The sequence below is a fragment of the Cebus imitator genome, unplaced genomic scaffold (genome assembly GCF_001604975.1).
Source record: "Cebus imitator isolate Cc_AM_T3 unplaced genomic scaffold, Cebus_imitator-1.0 Scaffold171, whole genome shotgun sequence".
Taxonomy (NCBI): domain Eukaryota; kingdom Metazoa; phylum Chordata; class Mammalia; order Primates; family Cebidae; genus Cebus; species Cebus imitator.
Genome location: NW_016107486.1, coordinates 153,046 through 179,723, shown reverse-complemented (window position 1 = coordinate 179,723; position 26,678 = coordinate 153,046). Strand labels below are relative to the sequence as shown.

The window sequence follows — 26,678 nt, the reverse complement described above, 5'->3', positions numbered from 1 at the left end:
TTTTAGAAGAGACAGGGTTTCACCATGTTGGCCAGGCTTGGTCTCAAACTCCTGACTTGAGGTGATCTACCTACCTTGGCCTCCCAAAATGCTGGGATTAGAGGCCTAAGCCACTGCATCTGGCTCCATAAGGTAAATTTATATTTACCTTTAAAGAAACTGCCAAACTGTCTTTTGGAGTGGCCATGCTGTCTTATGTTCCCCCAGCATGTGTGAAGGCTCCACTTCCACACACCCCCACTTGATATTGATAGTGACATCTTTTTGTTTGTTTTCTAAGATGGAGTCTCACTCTGTCACCAAGGCTGGAGTGTAGTGGTGCAATCTCAGCTCACTGCAGTCTCTGCCTGCCAGATCAAGCAATTCTCCTGCCTTAGCTCTTGAGTAGCTGGAACTACAGATGCAGGCTACCATGCCCAGCTACTTTTTTTCTATTTTTAGTAGAGACAGGGTTTCACTATGCTGCTCAAGCTGATCTCGAACTCCTGACCTTGTGATCTGCCCACCTTGGACTTCCAAAGTGCTGGGATTACAGGTGTTAGCCACCACATCTGGCTGTGACGTCTTTTTAATGTTGAACTTTTCTCAATAACACATGCAGTGTGGCTTTCTTTGCATTCAAAGTGTTTCATTGAAAGATTTCTTCATATGGATTGTGTGTGCATATTTTCACGTTTATTTCTGAGAGTTTTGTTTTTTTGGGGTGTGCTGTTGCAAATGGGGTGTTTTCTTCTCTTTTCTAACTGCTTATTTGTACATAGGAAGACTGTCTAAGGCCAGGCTTGGTGGCTCAGGCCTGTAATCCTAGTACTTTGGGAGACTGAGGCGGAAAGATTGCTTGAGCCAAGGAGTTTGAGACCAGCCTGGGCAGCATAGTAAGACCCCATCTCTATTTGTTTTTTTTTTTTGTTTGTTTTTGGAGACACGGTTCTGCTCTGTTGCCCAGGCTGATGTACAGCAGTGCAAGTTCTGGCTCACTGCAACCTCCACCTCCCAGGTTCAAGCAATTCTCATGCCTCAGCCTCCCGAGTACCTGGTATGACAGATGTGTTTTACCACACACGGCTAATTTTTGTGTTATTAGTAGAGTCAGGGTTTTGCCATGTTGGCCAGGCTGGTATGGAACTTCTAGCCTTACTGTCTTACTTTCCTCCTTGCCTAGTTTCATTAGCTAGGGCCTCCAAAATAATAGTGGTAACAGAGAGCATTCTTTTGTTCCAAAAGTTGATGGAACCTTCTATTGCTTCCATCCCTTACAAATGATGCTGGGCTTTGGCTTGATGGGTGTGTGTCTGGGTGTAATTTCCTTTATTGTGCGTAATTTAAGGAAGTATCCCTCCTAATTTGATAAGCTTATTTTATAAATTTTGTAGTAAATTTTGTCAAGTGCCTTTTCAACATCTATGATGATGATGATTTTTAACATATTAATATAAATGAAATGAAAAGATGTTCTAATTTTGAGCCATCATTTTCACACTGTGCAAGTCTCACTTGGTTTAGGTAAGTTTTTTGTAAGCCCCAGTGGGGTTTGTTTGCTAATATTTTATTTTGGATTTTCATACATTGATTTTTATGTAAATGTATCTTGTTTTGTTTTAGAGATAGGGCCTTGCTCTGATGCCCAGGCTGGAATGCAGTGATGTGATTACAGTGTATTGTAATTTTAAACTCCTGGGCTCAAGTGATCCTCCTGCCTCAGCCTCCTGGGTAGCTGACACTACAGACATGTGCCACTACGCCTGGCTAATTTTTAAATTTTTCATAGAGACAGAGACTTGCTATGATGTCTAGGCTGCAGTTCAGTGTACATTGTAGATGTGAATATTTATTGGTCTTTGTGCTGGAATCATTCCCTCTCCCATTTGTTTGTCTTTAAATTCTGGGCATGCACACAGACTCCACCTGCACCTCCTAACTGCAAAATATTGATGTTGTCCAACCTGCCTTGAGAAGGGAGAACTGTTTTTCCCTCTTTGTATCTCTGCTGGTGTCCAGTCCACTGCTGTGTTTTTGGGAAATACTTGACCCACAGAGTGTGGGAGGCAGGAAGGGAAGACTTCCGCATTTCCTTTGTGGACCCCACATCATGGATCCATTAAGCATATTGGGAAACCAGCAGGTTCAGGTGGCTGCTCACTCTGGTTGCATCTGACTCTGAATTTCTCAGGGCCCCCTGCATGCCAGTGATTTGCTTTTCTTTGTGAGTTGTCTCTTCACTCATATTCCTAGGCCGAGTTCCCCAAAACAGTGGCTAGCACAGCACCTGTAACAGTTGTAGGTGCATATCTGATCTTGCATGACCTGATTTACAGGGTGTTTTGAACAGGAGCTACCTATTATGGCTTGGGAAATGGCCAAAGTTTACTTGACTTTCTTTCATAAAGTAACTGGTAGAATATGTGGCATAAGGCTATTATTGCAAAAGCAGAAGTGGTGGGGGGTGATTGAGCTTCAGCAGCATTGGGAGGCAGACAGGCCCGCATCAGCACCGTCCTGGCCATTTGTAGGTTATATGACCTTGGGGGAATCCCCTCAACTCTCTGAGCCTTTGCTTCTTCCCTTATTAAGGAGATCATCTATTCCTCATTGGACTACTGTAAGGCTTAAGATCAAACATCTTTCAAGGCACCAGGAGCAGTGCCTGGGCTCTAGGTCTTTGGGCTGTAACCATAGCAAACACTCAGATCCCAGCCACCCTCCCTTCTCTTCCCTCCAGCTTGGGAATGTGGAGGACCAACCTTCTTGTTTCCATTTATCCTGGAGTTCTTTCTTCCAAGCTTCATCTAGCACCTGCTGTGCACCAGGGATTCATGGGTGGGGAGGCCAGGGACAGCCAAGTCTGGTGTCTGGCCTTCAGCTTGCCTCAGTCCCCGTGGCTGACACCTGGCCCTTTGCTCTGGAATCTGGATCCTACAATCGCCTACCAAAGGCTCAGCCCAAATAATGCTCAAGGGCACCCTCTATCAGTGAGAAGATTCCATAGCTGCCCACATCTCCCCATCTCCTTGAGTGGATGATCAGCCCCAGCAATCCAGAGACACATTCTTGGATTCTGCTTTTTCAGTTGAAAACTCAAAGGAAAAGGTTATGTTCCAAAAGAAAGTAAAACAAACAAACAAAAAAACAAAAAACAAAAACAAACAAAAAAAAAACACTTTGAATGCTGTAGCCTGGGGGCTGAGTTCACAGGTGCACCTACCAAAACAGAGGCCCTCCAAAGGACTCAGTCCCAGTGTGTCTACCCTAAAGACAGCAGCTCTCTGCCTGGGCTTCTGAAGAGCTATCAGTTCCCCTCAAAGAACTTCCTGCCTCAGGAGATCCCTGGATCAGGCAAGGAAAGCTAGGACCAGGGAGCTGAGGACCTGGCTTCCTGTCCCCCTCTGCACAGTTAGCGTTCTGAATCAGTGGCTTCCCACATGGCTGTTGAATAAGTGAATAAATACCTTGGGCTTGAACAGGAGCTGGGTAGAGCTCTTTCTGCAGGGCTGGGACTCACTGGCTGCGCTGTCTCTCAGTTTACAGTGGAGATGTGGAGGAAGCGGGGAAATTACCCAGACCAGTGGGAGAGTTGTATGTCCTCAGAAGTATTTTGAGCACAATGGCAAATAGCTCTTCTTCCCTGCATTTGTAACACATGCTGTTCTGAGTTTCTTAGCATTCCATGCTGGTTATTCTGTCCCAGCCAGAATCTTGCCCTTGTTAAGGAGCTGGAATTAGAGTAGAAGGTGAAGAGTTTGAAGTATTTAGCAGCCTAGGGCTGGCTTAGATGAAATCTCAAACTGTAAAGAAGAGAGAAGGCCAGGCTATGGACCCGAGAGGAGAGGGACCCCTGCTGTTTCCTGAGATAAATTATGCTGGGGCCCCTATTACAGCCCCTGGCCCTCCTTATTAAAAGGACAACTCTCCATCCACTCCCACACAACTCCCTCTCCCCTTTCTGTAAGAGCAGCAGGGATGGGTCGATAGTCCCTACACCTGCCAGGCCTTTGCAGGCAGTGGTGTTAGGCCCAGCCTGCTGAGTTCCTAGGAAATTGAACAAGCATCTATGGAGTGCTCACTCCATGTCAGGCTCTGCCACCAGCACCCTGGAGACAGAAGACCAAGACATACTTCCCAGCCAAGGGGAGGATGGAACCTTAGCACACTATGCTTTGAGAGCTTGGGATGCTTCCAACCTAAAGTGCAGGCTAAAGGAAACTCTCACTGTGTGGGTGGGTTCTTCAGCACAGTTTGCAGTGGAGGCTGCTCTACTCTTTCCCCATCAAGTGTGGCGATGAAGGGCACAGACTGGACACTCAGAGCTACCAGGGTAAGGAAGTGCTCTTCTATCCCTCATCAGCTAGGAGAACTGCTTAAAAGATGGGCTTTTTTTTGAGATTGAGTCTGGTTCTGTCGCCCAGGCTGGAATGCAGTGGCTCACTGCAACCTCTGCCTCCCGGGATCAAGCAATTCTGCCTCAGCCTTCTGAGCAGCTGAGATTACAGATGCCTGCCACCACGCTCAGCTAATTTTTGTATTTTTAATAGAGATGGGTATGGCCAGGCTGGTCTCCAACTCTTGACCTCAAGCAATCCACTCACCTCGGCCTCCCAAAGTGCTGGGGTTACAGGCATGAGCCACCACACCCTGCTGTTTATTTTTTGGAGATGGAGTCTCACTCTGTTGCCCAGGCTGGAGTGCAGTGGTGCAGTATCAGCTCACTGCAACCTCTGCCTGCTGGGTTCAAGTGATTTCCCTGCCTCAGCCTCCTGAGTAGCTGGGACTACAGGCATGACCTGGCCAGGAGTGCCCTTCTATCCCTCATCTGCTAAGAGAACTGTCTAAAAGATGGGCTTTAGGTGGCCTTTTCTGCCATCTCTTTCTACTCCACTCTGGTTCTTTTTCAGTGTGTAATTTTTAGTAATTAGTAAATTAGCTGATTGGCTAAATTAATTACTAAACTACAAATTTAGTGATTAGTAATTTTAATAATTTCTAGTTCCCTGCTGAAATCTATAATCTCTGTCTAATAAGCCTACTATCTGAGTCCTGTGGGTGTCTATTGTTGTCTGTCTGTGCTATTTTATACACTTAGAATTTTACCTCCCTAAGAGTGTTTTTTATAACTACGGTGTTCATAATCATATTATCATGCCCAGCAGGGAGGTGCTCAATAAATATAATTTCCAGTGTCAAAAATTTTCAATGTGGTCAAACACAAAAAATTTACCATAACCATTTTAAAGTACACACTTCAGTGTAAGTACATTCATATTTTTGTGCAGCCAAACTCTGGAACTCACTAAATCCTGCCAAACTGAAACTCTATCCCCACTGAATAAGCCATTACGGCTCTCTCCCAGCTCCTGGCCGCCACCACTCTAGTTTCTGTCTCTGTGAATCTGATTACTCTAGGTCCTTCACATAAGTGGAATCATACAGTATTTCTCTTTTTGCGACTGGCTTATTTCATTTTGCGTAATGTCCTCAAAGTTCATCCATGTGTTAGCATGTGTCAAAATTTCCTTCCTTTTTAAGGCTGAATAATGTTTGATTGTATGGAGAGACCACATTTGTTTATCTGTCAGTGGGCACTTGGGTTGCTGGTGTCTTTTGGCTGATGTGAATAACGCTGTGCTGAGACCAGCTCAGCTGTGGAGACCCAACCCAGGCGGCGCTGAAGGAATTAAGAAACAGACACAGAGATAGCAAAAGGTGGGTTCAGAGTGGAGTACCAGGGGTCTCACAGCATTTCCAGCTGAGAGTCCAGAGCAAACTCTGGCCTATGTGTTTATTCTTGACTTTCCAGTGACAAGTTTTACAAGTGGATGCTCTGTGTTCTTTCATTGGTTAACAGTAAACTAACCAGGCAGCTAGTGTGTGTTTACTATAGGTTAAAAACAAATTAGAAAGAGCTCTTTATGAGGGAACACAGGAAAGGGTCACATATCCTGTGTTCAAAGAACGAATTCATCTGGTGTGAGACATATTTATATTGGTTACTCTTTTATAGTGCTTTGAGCAGTTTGCCGCTTTGAGGGGCTGACTAGTTTTCCCTTGCCTGTCGCTCTCAATAGGATTTCTCAGCAAATGTCAGCATTTGCTCTCAACAACGCTGTTATGAACATCAGTGTATAAATGTGTGAGGCCCTTTGAATTGTAGGGGGTACACACTCAGGAGTGGAAATGCTGGATTATATGGTAATCCTTTGTTTTGAGACATAGTCTCGATCTATCACCCAGGCTGGAATGCAGTGGTACAATCTTGCCTGACTGCAACCTCTGCCTCCTAGGTTCAAGCGATTCTTATCCCTCAGCCTCCCGAGTAGCTGGGATTATAGGCTTGCACTGTCACGCCTGACTAATTGTTTGTGTTTTTAGTAGAGATGGGGTTTCACCATGTTGGCCAGGATGGTCTCGAACTCCTGGCCTCAAGTGATTCGCCTGCCCTGGCCTTGCAAAGTGCTGGGATTGCAAATGTGAACCACCTCGCCTGGCCTATTTTAACTTTTTGATGGATTGCCATACTGTTTTCCATAGCTGCAGCTCCATTTTAAACTCCCAGTAAGAGTACACAAGGGTTCCAAACTCTCAGTATCCTCACTAACACTTGTTATTTTCTGTATTGATTACAGCCATCTTAATGAGTCTCAGGTGGCCTCTCCATGTAGGTTTTCTTCTTTTTCTTTTTTTGAGATGGAGTCTCACTCTGTCACCCAGGCTAGAGTGCAGTGGTACAATCTTGGCTCACTCCAATCTCCACCTCCTGGGTTTAAGCAATTCTTCTGCCACAACCTCCTGAGCATCTGGGACTTCAGGCACGTGCCACCACACCCAGCTAATTTTTCTATTTTTAGTAGAGATGTGCGTGGTGTTACCACATCAGCCAGGCTGGTCTCAAACTCCTGACCTCAAGTGATCCACCCACCTCGGCCTTTCAGAGTGCTGGGATTACAGGAGTGAGTCACCATGCCCAGCATCTCCACATGGTTTTGATTTGTTTCCCTAATAATTAGTAATGGTGAGCATCTTTTTATATGCTGATTGGCCATTTGTATCTCTTATTTGGAGGACTGTCTATTCACATCCTTTGCACATTTTTTGAACGGCATTAGTTGGGTTTTTGTTGTTGCATTGTGAGAGTGCTTTATGTATTCTAGATGGGAACTCTGTCACATGTAATTTTCACCTCTGTCCTGTCATTCTGTAGGCCGCCTTTTCACTCTGTTAATAGTATCCTTCAACGCGATCCAATTTGTCTACTTTTCCTTTTGTTGTTTGGGCCTTTGGTGTCATATCCAAGAAATCACCGCTGAAGGAAGCTCTCCTTCTATGTTTTAAGAGTTGTTGGCTTGGAATGGTGGCTCACGCCTATAATCCCTGCACGTTGGGAGCCAAAGTGGATGAATCACAAGGTCAGGAGTTCAAGACCAGCCTGGCCAAGATGCCCTGTCTCTACTAAAAATACAAAATTGAGCTAGGCGTGGTGGTGGGTGCCTGTAATCCCAGCTACTTGGCAGGTTGAGTCAGAGAGTTGCTTGAACCCAGGAGCTGGAGGTTGCAGTGAGCTGAGATCACGCCACTGCACCCCAGCCTGGGCGACAGAGTGAGACTCTGTCTCAAAAAAACAAGAGATGTATAATTTTAGATCTTACACTTTGGTCTTTGATTCATTATTGAAGTTTTCTTTTCTTTCTTCTTCTTTTTTTTTTTTTTTTTTTTTAACATGATATAAGATAAGGGTTTAACTTCTTTTGCCTGTGAATATCTAGTTTTCCCACACCATTTGTTGAAAGACTGTCCCTTCCCTGATTGAAAAGTCTTGGCATCCTTTTTGAACTCATTTGACCATATGTGTAAGGGTTTCCTTCTGCACTCTGCATTCCATTCTACTGGTCTCTCTGTATGTCTTTACTGCCACACCACACTTTTGACCACTGTAGCATTTAATAATACATTTTGAAATTCGGAAGTAAAAGCCTTCCAACTTTGTTATTCTTTTTCAAGATTTCTTTGGTAATTTGGGGTCCCTTGAAATTACATATAAACTTTACACAATTTGTAAGGATGGATTTTTCTATAATTGAAGAAAAATGTCACTGAGATTTTGAGAGCAATTACACTAAACCTGTAGATCACTTTGAGTCATACTGACATCTTAATGAAACTAAGCCTTATAATCTATAAATATGAGATGACTTTACATTTGTTACACAACCAGTCTCTGGAACTTTAAATTCTGCTAAAGTCTTTGCCTCCTGGTCAAGCTTATTCCTATTTTATTTTATTTATTTTTTTGATGCTATTGTAAACTGACTTTTTTTTTTTTTTAATAGTGTCTCACTTTGTTGCCTAGGCTGGAGTACAGTGGCTATTCACAGGCATAATCGTTATAAAAACTGACAGCATTAACCTCCCAGGCTCAAGCTATCCTCCTGCCTCAGCCTCCCAAGTAGCTGAGACTATAGACATCCACAACCAAGCCAGCAGGAAATGTTTTCTTAATTTCCTTCTTGGATTGTTGACTGTTAGTGTGTAGAAATGTAACTCACTTTTGTATGTGGATTTCATAATCCTGAAACTTGGACAGATTATTAGTTCTAACAGTTTATTTTGGCAGTCTTCGGGATTTTCTACAAAGAAGATCATGTCATTTGTTAACAGAGAAAACTTTGCTTCTTCCTTTCCAATTTGGATGCCTTTCCTTTTTCCTTTTTTTCTTAATAGCTCTGGCTAAAATTTCCAGTATTATGAAAGCAGGCATCATTGTTTTATTCCTCATCTTGGAAAACTTTGTCTCTCATCATTGAGAATGATATTAGCTGGAGGTTGTTCATATGACCTTTATTATGTTGAGTTTGTTTCAATTTCTAGTCAGTATGCATTTAATCATGAAAGGATATTAAACTTCATTAAATGCTTTTTCTGTACTAATTGAAACAAATTGTCATGTGTTTTCTTTCCTTCATTCTGTTAATGTGGTATCTTACATTGATGTTTATATGGTAACCACCTTTGTATTCCAGGAATAACTCTCACTTGATCATGTTGTATAATTCATCTATGACACTGTTGAATTCTCCTTATTAGTATTTCCTTGAGCACTTTTGCCTCTATATTGATCAGGGACAGTGGTGTTTTCTTCTGCTGATTTGTCTGCCTTTGGTATCAGTAATGCCTTGGTAGTTATAGGTCTGTTTATCCATCTTCTATTTCATTTATTTCTGTTCTAACCTTTTGTATTTCCTTCCTTCTCCTAGCTTTGGGTTTAGGCTGTTCTTTTTTTTTTTTTNCTCCTTGGTAGTTATAGGTCTGTTTCATCTTCTATTTCATTTCTTTCTGTTCTAACCTTTAGTATTTCTTTCCTTCTCCTAGCTTTGGGTTTAGGCTGTTCTTCTTTTTCTAATAATTTAAGGTACAAAGTTAGGATTGTGGTTTGAGAGCTTTTCCTTTTTCTTTTATTTGACACTGCTGGGATTACAGGGGCTTGCCACCATGCCTGGCTAATTTTTATGTTTTTAGTAGAGAGGGGGTTTTACCATGTTAGCTGGGCTGCTCTTCAACTCCTGACATGAGGTTATCTGCCTGCCTTAGCCTTCCAAAGTGCTGGGATTACAGGTGGGAGCCACTGCCCCTGGCCAGCTTTCTTTAATGTAAGCATGTACAGCTATAAATTTCCCTCATAGCACTGCTTTTGCTGCATCCGGTAAGATTTGATACATTGTTTTGTCTCAAAATACTTTCTAATTTTCCTTATTTTTCTTTGATCCATAGTTTTGTGGTATGGGTTGTTTAGTTCCCATAGATTTGTGAATATTCTGGTTTTCCTTCTGCTATTATGATTTCAGTCATTTAAAGTGTATTAAATCTTGCTTTGAGGCCTAATATATGATCTTTCCCAGAGAACATTCCACATGTACTTTGAAGAATGTGTATTGTGCTGCTGGGCAAACTCGTCCGTGTATGTCTGGTAGGTCCAGTTCATCTATAGTATTGTTCAGGCCCTCTGCTTCCTTCTTGATCTTCTGTCTGGGTGTTATATCCATTAATGAAAGTGAGTTATTGGGCCAGGCATAGTGGCTTATGCCTGTAATCCCAGCACTTTGGGAGGCCAAGGCAGGTGGATCACTTGAGGTCAGGAGTTCGAGACCAGCCTGGCCAACATGGTGAAACCCCATCTCTACTAAAAATAGCCGGGCATGGTGGCATACGCCCGTAATCCCAGCTACTCTGAGGCGATGCATAGGAATCACTTGAATCCAGGAGGTTGCAGTGATCTGTCTCATGCCACTGCACTCCAGCCTGGGCAACGGAATCAGATTCTGTCTCAAAAAAAAGTGTCATGATGAAGTCGCCTACTGTTATTGTAGAACTCTCTGTTTCTCCTTTCATTCTGTCAGTGTTAGCTTCATGTATTTAGGAGCTCTGAGGTGTGTTGCATGTACATTTATAACTGTTACATCTTTTTGGTTAATTGACTGTTATCTCTTAAAACAGCTTTTGACTTTAAGTCTGTTTAGTCTGAGATTAGCCTAGCTTCTCCTCCTTTTTTCTGGTTACCATTTGCATGGAATATCTTTTTTCATCCTTTCACTTTCAACCAATATGTAAATCTCTTACAGTTTTTTTATTGTAGAATTCATTTGCATTTTTAAAGACTATCATCTGATGAAACTCACTACCCCAGTGGGTAACTGTGCCATGAGGCCCACAGCCAAGGGCTCAGTGAGCAGTTCCTCTTGGAGGACTCCAGCACACCATTTACGGGGTCTCCCGGTGCCACTCTGTGGATTGTTTTCTGCAGGGCTTATGGTTTGTTTTCTCATTTCTTTCCTTCTGCCTTCCTTTGTATTGATTTTTTGGTTTGACACACTTAGAATTTCTTCTCATTTCCTTTTGATTCTATAGATATTTTCTTTGTAATTACCATGAGGATTACATAAAACATCCTGAAGTTATGGCAATCGATTTTTAAACTAGTAAGTTCAATCACATACAAATACTCTACTCCTTGACAACTCTACCCCGTCCTATGTTGTTGATGTTACAAATTATATCTATATTTTAGAGAGAGGATCTCACTCTGTCACCCAGGCTGGAGTGCAGTGGCACAGTCATATCTCATTGTAACCTAAAGCCCCTGGACTCAAGCGATCCCCCATAGCTGAGACTACAGGTGCACGCCACCATGCCTCATTTTTAAAAAATAAATTATATATTTAACATAGACTTATGGTTACATATCTCTTTTAAATCCAATAAAATAATTAAAATCAGAGATATCTATCAAAATTACAATAATACAGGTCTTTCTATGTGGTTTCAAATGTCCACCTAACATCCTTTTGTTTTGACTTGAAGGACTCCCTTTAGCATTTCTTGCAGGGTAGATCCCAATGTAATCAACTCTCTCAGCTTTTGTTTATCTGAGAATGTCTTAATTTCTCTGGTCAGTTGTGAGGTGGGAGGATCACATGAGGTCAGGAGTTCGAAGCCAGCCTGGCCAACATGGTGAAACCCCATCTCTACTAAAAATACAAAAATGTGGTAGTAGATGCCTGTAATCCCAAATACTTGGGAGGCTGTACCACTGTACTCCAGCCTGGAGGAAAAAACAAGACCCTGTCTGTCTCAAAAAGATAATGAAAAGTGTCTTAATTCCTTTCTCTTTTTCTTATGAGATTTCATAAGATGCCATTATGTTGTAACTTATAACCACCTTTTAATTTGTCCTTCAAAATTTAACTGTAATTTGGAAGAATTTAGCCCTGGATTAAAAAATAAATAAACCCGGCTGGACACGGTGACTCCCACCTGTAATCCCAGCATTTTGGGAGGCCGAGGCACGTGGATCATGAGGTCTGACATTTGAGGCCATCCTGGCCAACATGGTGCATCCCTATCTCCACTAAAAACAAAAAAAAATTAGCTTGGTGTGGTGGCACGTGACTGTAATCCCAGCTACTCAGGAGGCTGAGGCAGGAGAATTGCTGGAATCCAGGAGGCAGAGGTTGCAGTGAGCCAAGATTGTGCCACTGCAGTCCAGCCTGGGTGACATAGCAAGACTCCATCTCAAATAAATACATAAATAAATAAATAAACCCTAAGAGGAAGGGAGAGGACCTTAACTGCAGATAATAGTCCATTGTTACCCTGTGGCTATAAATCTTCTGAGTTGCTTGTCCTGCCAGATGTTCTGTTGATGGCTATAGTAGCTGACAGTTTTGTATTTACACGGTCAGAACAATGAGTGCTTCTGCTTGATTCCCAGATTCTCCAAGGTTCCCATTGAGCCAGACCACTTCCTGTCTTGGCACTGCATGAGTCCAGGGCTGCTTCCTGAGAGGATCTAGTTGGTAGACCATGATCTTGACTCCTGCCTCTAAGCCTAGCTTTATTCTCAACAGCCATTGCCTTTTTGGTACTAGAACAGTACTTTCTCTAGTACACTCATAAGTGGATGCTGAAATCACAACCTGGCCATTTGGATGTTCAACTAATGCTTTATGTTGCAGAGTCCCTGGAACTCACCAACCCATGCCAGAACTCACCAGAGCTCAGGTATGTAGCACTACCTTGTTTCTCTATGGCTGGGTGTGCAAACATTGTTCATGCATTTATTTCCCATTTTTTACTTTGGAGGTTTTGTTTTGTGAGACAAGGTCTCACTCTATCATGCAGCCAGGAGTGTAATCATGGCTTACGGTAGCCTTGACTTCCTGGGTTCAAACCATCTCACCTCAGCCTCCAAAAGTGTAAGGAGTATACAAGCATGAGCCACTGCACCTGGCCTACTTTTGAGCTTTGAGTTCTGTATATATTCTAGAGATGAGTCCTTGGTCTGATAGGTGGTTTGTAAACATTTTTTTCCAATCTGTAGCTTATCTTTCCATCTTTCTAATCAAGTCTTTCAGAGAGCAAAAATATGGTCTCTCTTGGCAATACTCTGCCACTGTAGCAGGAGAGCAGACAAAGACAATATGTAAATGAACATGTGGATATATCCCTTGAGTAAGTGTCCATTTGTGGTAAAGAGATCTCTAGACAGATCAGTGCTGAGGTTATTTCCTTCAGTAATAGTTGAGCTGGGGATCATCTCTAACCTCATGCTTACTTTCTCTTACTCCACTGTCTTCTGTTGCTGCTGGTGGGAAAGCAATTGTCAACATGTTCTTCCTTCTTTCCACCCTCCTCAGTAGCTTTTTCTTTGTCTTTTCTGCAGTTATGTTTGGAAGGGTCTAGGTATGGATGGATTTATTGTATTGGGGATTGTGCCTCCTGACTCTAAATGGTCCTGGGTCCTGTCCCTGTTTTTATTCTGGAATTTTTTGTTTCTTTTTTTTTTTTTTTTTNTTTTTTTTGAGACAGATTCTCACTCTGTCACCAGGATAGAGTGCAGTGGCAAGATCTCAACTCACTGCAACCTCCACCTCCTGGGTTCAAGTGTTTCTCCTGCTTCAGCCTCCCAAGTAGCTGGAATTACAGGCAAACATCACCTTGCCTGGCTAATTTTTATATTTTTAGTAGAGATGGGGTTTCACCATGTTGGCCAGTCTGATCTCAAACTCCTGACCTTAGGTAATCCACTCATCTTGGCCTCCCAAAGTGCTGGGATTACAGGGATGAGCCACCACACCCAGCCTGGAATTTCTTTGAGACATGTTGGATCCTCTCATGTCATCTGCCCTTTGTCATATTTTCCAGTTGATTAATTTTCTCTTCTGCTGTTGAATTCATTAAGTTTTAAATGTCTGTGAATGGCAGCCACTAACTCTGGCATCTGAAGCTCTTGGAAGTCCACTCCTCTTGTTACCATTGACTTCTATGCCCTTTTAGTGGGGCTTTGGCTGTGGCAAACATATGCAGCACTGGCTGAAGAATCTCAAGGTAGCTAGTGTTAGAAGTGAATTAGAGGTCCACCCTGGTAGTGGGGACAAACCCCCACGCATTTGCTCACAGAAGTCATCTTCTGTGTTGATGATGATTTTTGCGGTATGAGAGCAGAGGGAAAACAGGGGCTGAGCATTTTCCCTAAACGAGAGTGGACATTCAAATCCCTAGTGAGGCTGGGCACGGTGGCTCAAACCTGTCATCCAGCACTTCGGGAGGCCAAGGCAGGTGGATAGCCAGAGGTCAGGAATTCATGACCAGCCTGGCCAACATGGAAAAACACCATCTACAAAAAACCTGCCTGCATTTTTGGGAGGCTGAGGCAGGAGTATTGCTTGAACCTGGGAGGTGGAAGTTGCATTGAGGTGAGATTGTGCCACTACACTCCAGCCTGAGTAGATGATAAATAAGAGAGATAATTGACTCACATTTCTACAGGCTGTACAAGCACAGTTCCAGCATCTGCTTGGCTTCTGGCGAGGCCTCAGGAAGCTTACGATCATGGCAGAAATGGGAGTGGGTTCAAAGAGAGAGAGGAGGTGCCAGGGTCTTTATAAACAAATTGCTCTCAGGTGAACTAATAGAGCAAGAACTCATGCTTCAACAAACGCAGGATGCTAAGCCATCCATGAGGGATGTACACCCTCTAACAAATGTGAGATTTGGAGGGGACACACATCCAAGCTGTATAGGCCATAAATATTTTGTTTTGACTCTTAATTCCTTGAATGACAATTATTTGTTCTCCCTAGCAAGAGAGAGAGATGGATTTTCCCTCCAGCTGGAAGGCAGATGCCAGCCAGGGGGCAGAGTGCCAGCTGGCTGGGGCAGCTTACCACACTGTGGAGGATGGGCCAGGGATCCGAAGTTGCAGGCACACAGGTGGATGTAGGTGGCCGCCAGATTGCAAGCAGGCTGGAGTTCCTGGGTGCCACAGGGGTCCTGCACACACAGGCTGAGGAATGGTTCAGGGTCCACCTGAAATCAGGGCCACCCAGTCACTATCTCTAGCCTAGACCCCTCCTCCATGCCACCTCCCAGGGTAGACTGGGGAAAGGGTTTTCTGTGCTCCAGGGGCCAGGCTCACACTCACCACCCGGAAGCAGTTCCTCAAGCTGGAATGGAGGTCCTGGAAGAAGGCCTGGCAGGCAGGGCTCTGTCCTGGGCAGGTCAGCTGAGTCTTCTCGGTGGCCTTGCAGTCACCATCCACCTGGTGGGACAGACGCAAGACTCAGGCCTCCCGTTGGACCATGTGGCTCCCCCACATACATCAGCCTCAGCAGGAGACTCCCCCCAACCCTGGGTCTGCAAAGACCGCTGCAGAGCCAGCAGGCCACCTGCCTATCCTGGGACTCTGCAGTGAGCAGCCCTCAAGAGCCTCAGCCAGAGGGAGGAAGGGCAGGTGCACCTGCTCACCTGCCAGGCCAGGATGAGCTTCTCCAGGCTGTGGGCCACAGAGCCATCTGACAACATCAGCTCATTGCCTGACTTATTTGTTGTTGGTGCCCAGAAGGCCAGCAGATATACCTGTGGGAAGAAGGGAAGCTGAGGAGGTCCTGAGAGCCCGTGATCCTCCCCCTGGGGACCTGTATGAGAGACAAGCCTTAGGCACACTGAGAAGAGGTAGAATCCTGCCACCTCCACCCCAGACTCCCAGAGCCCAGGGCTCTGGCTCCATACCCTCATCAAAGGAGGGAGAGAAAGCACAGGGACTGAGGACAGCATGTGTCCCTCCCATCCCCTCCCCACGGCCTCAGCTTGAGTGGCCAGAATCCAGGCCCACCCTTTATGTTCCTTGGCAGAGGGACCAGAGAAGGGCCCATTTCACCCTTATCCCAGGGAGCCACATATCCCAGGGATGGGGGCAGAAAGCCCTGGGCCTCAGTGCCATCATCTCAACCACAGTCCCTGCCTACAGCCCGGGGACCTGTCCCACTGGAAGCTGAGAATGGTGCATCCCAGAGAGGCTCTTGCTGGTGGAGCCAACCCTGCCGGGGCCCAGACTCACCGTGGTGCCAGAGGCCCAGAGTCAGGCTGCAGGGGCTGGTGGGCACATCACAGGAGACAGACTTTGTCCTCACTGGCCAGCTCAATCCTGGGGACATCCCTCCTTGTCAGGGCAGGTGGCAGCTGGAGGTCTGGACAGCTCTCCCCCAGCAGGTAGGAGCTGTATAGCCTGTAGGCCTGTGGACCAGAGCGGGTGGGCAGGAGAGCTGACCCACAGCCAGGGGACAAGCTTGAAAGTGCCATCCCCCAGGCAACCTGCCACAGGCACAGGTCTCCAGGGGAAGCTCGGGCCTCTCCTTCTCACCTGCAGGCTGGGGTAGAAGATGAGGGTCACATGGTTCAGCTCCACGGTCAGGGCCATGAGCCCCAAGCCTGTCCGAATCAGCATCAGGGAGAATGTGTTGTGAGCAAAGTCTTGGGCCAGGAGGATGCTGCTGCACTGGATGCTGAGGTTTCACACCCGGCTGTCAAAAGTCACCACGTGCTGGGCCCAGGGCACCAGGGCATGGTCTGGGGAGAAGCAGCCCCAAAGGCAGGGTAAGTGGAGCCAGCTCCACCCATCGCAGTGGGAGCCCAATGCCTGCTGGGCACCCCAATGCCTAGAGCCCCGGCTTAGCCTGCCCTAAGGCCAGGAGTCCCCCTCCCCTGGTGCAGCAGCCAGAGCCCCAGCGATCCCCCACCAGCTTCAGGATGACATGAGCTGAAGGGCTACAGCCAATTCAGCCCTAACGAGGAATCGAGTCCTGAGACCCACTACAAAACTGCTGTGCTAAGTAACAAAGTCTGGCTCAGAGGTCACAGTCATACCTCTGTTTATATCAGATGTCCAGAGCAGTCACAGCCATGGATACAGCAGGCAGACTGGCAGCTGCAGGGTTTTATTTGAGGATGATAAAAGCGTTTTAAAATCGATTTTGGTGAGGCATGCACAACTCTGAATAAACTAGAAGCCACTGAATTGTGCATTTAAAATTCACAAATTGGCCAGGCACGGTGGTGCTAAGCCATCCCAGTGCTTTGCAGGGCTGAGGTAGGAGGATCACTTGAACCCAGGAGGTCAAGGGTGCAGTGAGCCAAGAGCGCACCACTGCACTCCAACCATGACAACAGAGTGGGACCTAGTCTCAAAAAAAAAAAAAAAAAAAAAAAAAAAAAAAAAAAAAAAAAAATCATAAAAGTGCAACAAAAAAAAAAAAAAAAAAAAAAATCATAAAAGTCATCCATTTAATCTCAAGGAAGCTACTGGGGGGAAAAAGACATTAAGTGGATGGCAAACAGCTCCCTCAAACATGATAGCGGTGCCCTGCAGACCTGCCCTCTTCAGGGTAGGGAAGAGATGGCCTGTGAAGGAGCAGGTCTGAGCAGTCCAGCCAGCGCGGCCCCTGAGCTGTGCCTTGGGGGTGCTCCTGCCCATGGTGGGAAAGCACCATCCATCCTGCACAGCCAGACACCTGTTGGCCAGGGCCATCATCCCCTGGGAGGCACTACCAGTCCCATGGTCAGCTATGAGAACTGAGGGGCACAGAGAAGCCCATGGTAACACACACACACAACTTGAAGATGAGGCTTTTTTCTATAGCATCAACGTGCTGCTTAGACATGACTGCACCCATGCTTCTAGGGAGCCCTAGGCCTCCATGTGAGTCGCACACAGATAAACCGCTCTTTGCCAGGCCTGGGAACAGTGGCTCCCCCACTGACAGGAGGGGCTCCCTCATGCATTAAGAACAGTACATGCCCCTTACCCATTTGAGCAGGCCAAGTTACCTGCATTTCACAGTGGAGGAATCCAAGTCCACAGAGGTTAGCAGGCTCACCTGAGCCACACGCAAGCTCCCCAGGAGCCCAGAGCTGGTCATCCCAGTAGCAGATTGCCCCTGACCTGCGAACTCAGTGCCCTTCCAGCTGTAATGGGAGGTCTGCCTTCTGCTCCAGCAGAGCCCACAGGGAGGGAGCTGGCCTGAAGCCCTAAACCACCCACTGTACTCCTCTGTTGGGCCAGGCCTTATGTTCTGGACAAAAGCAGGATGTGTAGCCTCAGCTCTAGACCCACAGGACCTTGGCAAGTCCAGTAAGCTCTGGGCCTGGCACTGTGATGCCATGAACCTCTGCAGGCTTCCCTCTGCCCCCACAGTACCTGTCCCTGTATGGCCCTGCTGCTGTGCCCATGGGGCAGGGGGCTCCCAGGGAGGAGGGTGGCACAGCATGGGGCAGGATTCACACTCCCAGGGACCTTGCAGCAGGCGGCATCTGAGCCGGTAGAACCCGGCCAGCACATTGGCCCTGGACAGCTGTCAGAGTGGCCACAGCAGCTTCTCCTCCACCAGGCAGCCAGTCACCCAGGCCATGTCACCCCCAGGCAGCAGCAGGAGCAGCAGCAGCTTCACCACCACTGAGTAGTTTCTAGAGCGAACGCACAGGACAAGTTGCTCTGCCCAGCCGAGCCATGCTTCCTTTGGCTGCAGAGGGGGAGCTCACAGGTCTGCAGGAAGAGCTCTGCCATGGAAAGCATGGAGGTGCCCCTTGGGGAGGGGCTGTCCTTGTTTTAGGGAATCCCATAACGAGGTGGAGGAGCACACAGTGGAGGTGGGGTTGAGGCCAGAACAGAAACAACCTGCCTTATTTTGAGGACACAGATGTCTGATGTCATGCCAGATCTGCCCCCTGGGTCCTGGGCAGCATGGGGCCTATGTGTGGGGTTGCAGAGGACAGGAGCTAGAAGGTGTAGGAAATTGTTTTGATTTGTTTTCTGGGATAGAATCTCATTCTGTGTCGCAGGCTAAAGTATAGTGGTACTATCTTGACACTGCGACTTCTGCCCCCTGGGTTTCAGTGATTCTCCTGTCTCAGCCTCTAGAGTAGCTGGAACTACATGCACTCACTGCCATGCCTGGCTAATTTTTGTATTTTTAGTAGAGTCAGGGTTTCATCGTGTTGGCCAGGCTAGTCTTGAACTCCCGACCTCAAGTGATCCGCCCAAAGTGCTGGGATTACAGGCATGAGCCACTGTGCCCAGCCAACAGGTCTAGAAAATGTCTACAGTTGAGGGGAGGACAGGCACTTTCTCAATATGCAGAGTACGGTCAAGCCCATGAGATCTGAATGATCAGGGAGATCTGGGCTCATGTAGGGGTGGAGTGGGATGAGGAACATTGCTCACTCTGTTGTTGATAGGCCAGTGGAGGGGGTGCAGGGGCAGGTGGCCTCACTTACCTTCTAGGGAGCCCAGAGGCCCTGCAGCTGGGGACAAGAAGAGCCTGAATGCCCTCCCTGCCAGTTGAATCCATTTTTTGCCACCCCCACCAGATCCCACTCCCACGTAGGTGAATAACCAGGCAGGTGATTCTTCAACCAAGCCAAAGCCCCACACTGGGAGCTCTTTCTTTCCTCAGCCTACATTCTGACTGCAAGGCAGCAGGAGCAGGAACTTGTATTACATGGAGCCTTTTCCCTATGACATGGGTCTAGTCCCTATTCTACAGCTGGGGAAACTGAGGCACACAGAGCCAATGCAGAGGAATCCCAGTTAGAGGCAGAGCTGGAGTCCAGACACTCTGCGAGGCCACCAGCATGGAAGAAGGGGGCTGCCTCCCTTCCTGGAGCCCAGTTCCTGGTGGGCCTCATGCCTGGGAGGGAAAAGGATACTGGGTCCCCAGGCCCCTGCTCTAGACTTGGTTCCCCACTTCCATCCACCACAGCCGTGTTCTCAACACAGGGACCAAAGGGGCCTTTTGAAGTGAAAGGGTGATCATGTCCTTCCTAAATCAGAGCAGAAGCCAGAGTCCTCCCCGTCACCCTCCAGCCTTGGGACCTCCCAGTCCCTCCCAGTTGCATCCACTCTCCGTTGCTCACATTCTGCTTCAGCCCAACCAGCTTGCTATTAAAACAGGCCAGACATGGTGGCTCTTGCCCATAATCCCAGAACTTTGGGAGGCCAAGTCTCTGGAGCCCAGAGTCTGAGACACACCTGGTAATATGGTGAAACCCTGACTCTACTAAAAATACAAACATTAGCCACGTATGGTGGCGCATGCCTGTAATCCTAGCCACTTGTGAGGCTGAGGCAGGAGAATCACTTTAATTTGAGAGAGGTTGCAGTGAGCTGAGATCATACCACAGCACTCCAGCCTGGGTGACAGAGAATGAGACTCTATCTCAAAAACAGGCCAGGCACATCCCTGCCTCTGTGCAGTGGTGCTCCCACCTGGAACTCTCTTCCCACTCTGGCCCCATGGCTGTTGCTTGAACTGTACCTTCTCCTCAAAGCTGACCATGGCCACACCATAGGATTCCCAGCCCACCATCTCACCAATGTTCCATCTCTAGCATTTGCCACCTAAGGTACGGCTCGGTGGTGGTAAATGATGAGCAGTGGGCCACACCCAGCCCACAGCCGGCTTCCGCATGGCCTGCAAGAAAGAAGGGATTTGTGTGTTTAAAAGATTACAAAACAGGCTGGGAGTGGTGGCTCATGCCTGTTATTCCAACACTTTGGAAGGCCAAGGGGGTGGGGTGCATTACCTAAGGTCAGGAGTTTGAGACCAGCCTGTAGTGATAAAACCCTGCCTCTACTAAAAACTCAAAAACAGCCAGGTGCGATGGTGTAGACACCTGTAGTCCCAGCAACTCGGAAGGCTGATGCAGGAGAATCGTTTGAACTCAGGAGGCATAGGTGGCAATGAGCTGAGATCACACCACTGCATTCCAGCCTGGGAAACAGAGCAAGAAAAAAAAAAAAAAAAAAAAAAAATGATTACAAAACAAAGGGAAATGTGACACAGCGGAATGGCCTGCTTAAGAGAGGTGACTCTCAGGCTCTCTGCAGGGAGCTGTGCATACCCTGCTGTAGATGATTTCTTGGGCTTCATGTCTGTCTCTGAGTAAAACTGAGCTTCCTGAAGGCAGGGGTCAGCCTTGCCCACTGCGCTTCTCTGCAGCAGCTCCTAAAATCCTACCTGCACTGGAACCGTGCTCATGAGGTCTCTATGGAGTGAGGAAGAAACCCCAGCTTCCTCTCCTGTGAAATGGGGAGTGAAGAAGCCTCTGTGCAGGGCGGTCAGAGGAGTCAGTGAGTCAGAGCGTGTCGAAGCATTCAGCATTGTGCCTGATATGTGGTAGGAACGCTGGATGCACCACTCCCAGCCCTGTGTTACCTGGCTGTGAGGCCATACAGGTCCAGCAGGGGTTTGCAGAGCCTCTTCTGTGCCCGTGAGAACATGGCCTCAGCCCAGGACAGCATCTGGTGGGCCACTTGGAGAGGGAGGGGATAGTGAGAGCTGTCTCAGTTGTCCTCAACTGCCAGCCACGCCCCATTCTTGTTCTCACTCACCAGCTCCAGGGCAGCTTTCCCGGACCCCAGGGCCATCCTGATGGGCCTGGGACCCCCGTTGCCTGGCATCCCGGGCACCCAGATCTGCAGCCACCACATGGCCTCCTCTGCCCACTCCCATATCTCCTTTAGGGGCTGCAGCATCACCTCCAGGTAGGAGTCCTTCAGTGTGGCCAGGGGCCCTGCAACTGGCAGCCAACAACCAACATGAGGCCTCTGGGCAGGTCAGAGGCTTAGCCCAGGCCTCAAGGAGAGAGGGCCTCTTCCTGGGGTAAAGTTGGTGGGGGAGTGGGGGAAAAGGAATAGAGCAGCAGGCACTGGAGATTGCGGGTGAGTTGTCACAGCAGAACCAAGCCACCTCTATGGCCTGCTCATAGCTTGTCTGGGAACTTGGATTTGGGGAGGGCTCCCACCACTCCTAGAGTGATACAAGGCTCTCTGCACCTGAACTGTTTGCACAAACGTGCTTTATGCTGACCCCCTGCTTGCCTCCTAGGAGTCTGACAGCGTGGTCCGCACCAAGCAGCACCTGCCAATGGGGCAGCCCCACTAAAGACCCTGTGTCACATAATGCTAGGACAGCCAAGTGCCTCCCGTGTGAAGGTGCTGGGACTGGTTCCCCCTGGACTCTGCCCCGGCCCCCTTCCCTGCGCCAACACTCCTGCCTCCTCTCACTGTAGTCAATGATAGCTGCAAACAGCACAGTGTGCCGAGTCGTGGAGCACTCTTTCAAATTTACTGCCCTGTGGGTGGCCATGGGACTCTGGCACAGCAGAGAGGATACAGAGGTGACATTCAACAGCCAGTCAGAGGGACACCCACCCTGGCGCTGGGCAAGGTCTTGGGTTCTCTGCGCTGGGCCAGACATTAGCTCTGGATGGTGGAGAGGCCAGAAGTTCTTAGTCCTGCCAGGAGGGCAGTAGCTGTGAGCATTTAACAACCACATGGCCACAGAGAGCCCATCATGGAACTAGAAAGAGACCGTGTGGCAGTGAGCTTCACAGAAACAAGGCTGTCCACTCAAAAGAAAGCAGGCAGAAGACTGGAGAAACCTAGGCAGCAGGCATAAGGGATATTAGCTTGGAGATCCTGTAACAATAAGACAGCAGACTATGGAAAAAACGGTTGGGCCAGGCACGGTGGCTGACACCTGTAATGCCAGCACTTTGGGAGGCTGAGACGGGCGAATCACGAGGTCAAGAGATCAAGACCATCCTGGCCAATATGGTGAAACCCCATCTCTACTAAAAATAGAAAAATTGGCTGGGCGTGGTGGCACTCACCTGTAGTCCCAGCTACTTGGGAGGCTGAGACAGGAATTGCTTGAACCCTGGAGGCGGAGGTTGCAGTGAGCCAAATTCGTGCCACAGCAGTCCAGCTTGGGTAACAGAGCAATACTCCTTGTTAAAAAACAAAACAAAACAAAACAAAGCACCAAAGACTATAGGTCTGTAAGAAGTAAGGCGGGGGTCTCAACACAGCTGAGCTGCAGGCCGGCGGGAAGCAAGGCCACCATTCTGATTGAAACAATGCCATAGGCCAATGTGAGGGCTTCAGGCACCGGACTGGGCCTGGATTTTGGTGCAGGGTTGAGCCCTCCCTCCCACACTCACATTGCAGCTCATTCCACCGCTGCTCCAGCCCCACCTGCAGCCGGTCCAGGTAAAGAAGCAGGTGCTAGGTCAGTGCCTGCCTGGCCTGGCTCTGGCCTCACAAGGTGGTGATGGCCCGACCACTCACCTGCATGGCCTCCAGCCCTGCCTGGGACAGCCAAAGGAGGCGGCCTGCCATGCCATCCGGGGTGCCTGCCGGCTGTACCTGGGCAGGGAAGCCAAGGCAGAATCAGGGTCAGATCCAGGGCAGAGAGAGCCCCAGGCCCTCCTGCCCAGTGTGGGATGCCTGGCAAGTGGGGGTTACAAACCAGGCCAGAGGGGGAGCTCTCCACCCAATCCTTCCCCCCTGTGCTACCAACCAGGTGCTGGAAACTTCTTTTCCAGCCAGGCTTGCACCTGGCAGCCAACTGCTGCAATTCTGGACTGTTAAGACAGAGAAGAGGCTGGGACTCCCTCGGGGCCGCATAGGAATGAACTAGACAAAAGGTCTCGGTGCCAGAAGCAGGTGCAGGCCTCACCCTGTGCTCTGGTTTTTGGGCATGGATGGACCCAAAGGGCTCGGGGTTCCTGGCACTGTGGCCTCTGCCCAGAGAGAGAACGGTAACCCCTTCCCTGTGTCCCAGTCCAGGTCCTCTCACCTCCACATGGTCCAGCAGGCGCCCCTGGCAGCCGTACGCAGCCAGCAGGAGGCTGTGGTTGGCAGCCTGCAAGGTCAGGCATCCCAGGGGCTGGAAGGGCTGCCTGTCATCCTGGAACAGTACCTCTACCTCTGCTGACCACCCGTGGGCACATGTCCACAGCACCATACTCTCTTCTCTGCCTTCTGGAGCCAGAAGGGGACCGGCTGGGGTACCCTGATGTTTCCAGCTGCCTCCTACTCCACCATTTTCCTTAGCTCCCTACTGCCCCAGGCCAAGCCTCAAAGCCCTAGGATTGAGAACCTGAAGCTGCACCACCTCAGTCAACCTGCTGAGTCACCTGAAGCCCCCTCTTCTGTACCCTTCCCAGCAGCCTCACCTGACATGGCTGTCAGTGAGGGATGCCATGCAGTCCTGATAGGGCTTCCTGAGCCTTTTTTTGAGACAGGGTCTCACTGTCACTGAGGCAGGAGTGCAGTGGCACCATCACAACTTGCTCCTAGCAGCTGGAACACAGGAGCACACCACCCCACCAGGCTTTAAGTAGAGATGGAAGTCTCACTATGTTGCCCAGGTTGGTCTCGAACCCCTGAGCTCAAGTGATCCTCCTGTCTTGGCCTCCCAAAGTGCTGGGATTATAGGTGTGAACCCCTGGGCCCAGTCCTGACTTCTGAAATCTTAATGCCCAGGCCCTTCTCCTTTCTTGAGCCAATGGGGGCTATGACCCAGTGAGCCAAACTGGGACCTAGCTGCCACTCACTTTCTTCATGAGACACAGAAGCCTCGAGACAGCTTGGGGCCCTGGACATGGACAGCCTCATTTTCTCCTCCCTATTGTCCACATTTCCCTCCAACTGGACCCGGCTTTGAGAAGCTGAGGTGGAGACACATCCCAGTAGGCCAACCTGCTGAGCCTTGGAGCCACGAAGCTGGGAGCTGGGGGGCAAAGTCCTGAGTGGAGTCTGTCCCAGGCCCTGTCCCTGGTCTCTGTCTCCTGCCAGCCCCAGGCTTAGGAAGGGGCTGGCTGAGGAGGCTACAGTCGGACCTGTAGAAAACAAAGGGAAGGCACAATAACCACACCCATTCTCCAGGGCAGCAGGTTCCCTGTGCCACATCCCTCCCGAAAGGCTCCCAGTGCCTCATCACAGAAAGCACCTATGAGAATAATCAGGGCAGGGCATAGTGGCTCACTCATGTAATCCCAGCACTTTAGAAGGCTAACATGAGCAGATCACTTGAGCCCAGGAGTTTGAGACCAGCCTGGGCAACATGGCAAAACCCTGTCTCTACCAAAAACACAAAAATTAGCCAGTCTCTTAGCAAATAGATTTAAACAATTTTTTAAATATCCATCTAGGCCAGGCACGGTGGCTCACGCCTGTAATCCCAGCACTTTTGGAGGCCCAGGCAGGTGGATCGTGGATCACGAAGTCAGGAGCTTGAGACCGTCCTGGCTAACCTGGTAAAATGCTGTCTCTACTAAAAATACAAAAAATTAGCCTGGTGTACTGGCACACACCTGTAGTCATAGCTACTTGAGAGGCTGAGGCAGAAGAATCGCTTGAACAGGGAGGTGGAGGTTGCAGTGAGCCAAGATGGCGCCACTGCACTTCAGCTTCAGCCTGGGTGACAGAGTGAGACTCTTTCTCTAAAAAAAAAAAAACAAAAAACAACAACAAAAAAACACCATCTAGGATCCCACCAACCCAGCAGCAGCCTCCACATGGCAACTTGGAGATGGCTTCCCAGGTCCCACCCAGACACTGATTTAATTGGTTTGAGGGGGCAACCTGGGCACTTGTGTTTCTAACATTCGCAGTTCCCTGGTGTTTCTGCCAACAGCCCAGGCTTTCTGAGTTTGCATAGAAACCACTGCAAAGGTCTAAGCAAATTCAAGGAGATGTGGGTAACACCTGGCATAACAGCCCAGGCACTGAGCAGTTTACCTAAATCACTACAGGTGCCTATCCTTGGGGCATGGCAGGGACCAGGACCAGGACAGGTGTCTAGAATGGGATGGGGGAGAGGCTCAGAGACCCCCAGAGAACACAAGCCTGGAGGAGGCACTGCGGGGGAAGGAGCCTCAGCTATCCTGTATTCTACTCCAGACACTGCAGCTAACAAGCTGTGCACACTTCAGTAAGGGTGGCACCCTCTCTGGGCCTCAGTTCCAAGGTCTGTATAACATATAGAAAAATGGTTCACAAAACTTAGAAGGACTTAAAAGAGAGAGAGAGAGAGAGTGCACGCATGCACGTGTGTCTGTTATGGGTTGAATTTGTTTCCTCACATATGTTGAAGTGGTGACCCCCCCATGCCTCTGAACGTGGTATTATTTGGAAACAGATTTTTTTGCAAATATCAAGTTAAGATGGGGCCACAATGGATGAAGGTACGCCACATACCCAAAGAATGCTGTTTCTAGGAGAAGGCCATGTGAAGACACCACCCGGAAGGCAGAAGGCCACCACATGGGACAGAGGCAGAGACTGGCACAATGCCACCATAGCCAAGCATTGCCGGCAGTGACCAGAAGCTAGAGGTGGTATGGAAGGATCTTCCCTAGGACTTTCAGAGGCAATGTGGCCCTGCTGACAACTTGATTTTGGACTTCTGGTGTCTAGAACTCTGAGACCAAACATTGGCTCCCAGAATGGAGCCAATGAGAAGGCACCGGAAGAGCTGTCCCAAATAAATCTGGGACAGGGAAGCAAGAGGACCAGTCACTTGCTGAGTGTCCACCACAGGCTCAATCCCAGGCATCTGGTTCCATCGGGCATGGGGCTTACAGATCTGGGAGCAACCAGGAGCCTGGCTGGGAAACGGGAAGTGACCATCAGTCCCAGAGAACAAGAAGCTTGGAAGGAGAAGCTCCTTTGACATGGCCATAGCTGCTGGACTATCAACCCACAAATGCCATCCTCATCCAGCTCCAGATGCCAGGAAGTGAGGAAATTCCCTTCTCACAAGCACCTACTATGTGCAGATGTTGTACAAATGTCTGTTTTCCTCCTAAGGATTCTGCAAGGGAGATGTTAGATGTTCCCATTTGACAGTGGGGAAGACTGAGGCTCAGCAAAGGAAAGTCACAAGGTCAGGTTCACCCGGCCAGGGAGACAGAGGAGGCCGATGGAAACATTGAGAGAGCACCTGCTATGTCACGTGCCTTGGCTATGCAGGCAGTGGGAACTGCTATCCAGACCCCCAAAAACCACCCTA

The 26,678-nt window shown here is 48.5% G+C and overlaps 1 long non-coding RNA gene across 3 annotated transcripts; it reads right to left on the bottom strand.

Moving 5' to 3' along the window:
- Positions 1-1,895: 1,895 nt before the first annotated feature.
- Positions 1,896-22,421, bottom strand: LOC108315415. Of its 3 annotated transcripts, none has more exons than XR_005202837.1 (5): positions 21,033-22,421; positions 16,184-16,389; positions 14,966-16,056; positions 14,709-14,850; positions 1,896-3,782 (listed from the first exon to the last, which is right to left on the bottom strand). It is a non-coding gene; the product is annotated as an uncharacterized LOC108315415 (long non-coding RNA). The 3 variants fall into 3 exon arrangements; XR_001829918.2 differs by lacking the exon at positions 1,896-3,782 and having other exon boundaries at positions 13,519-14,850; positions 14,966-15,082; positions 15,881-16,056; positions 21,033-22,417; XR_005202836.1 differs by lacking the exon at positions 1,896-3,782 and having other exon boundaries at positions 13,519-14,850.
- Positions 22,422-26,678: the final 4,257 nt, after the last annotated feature.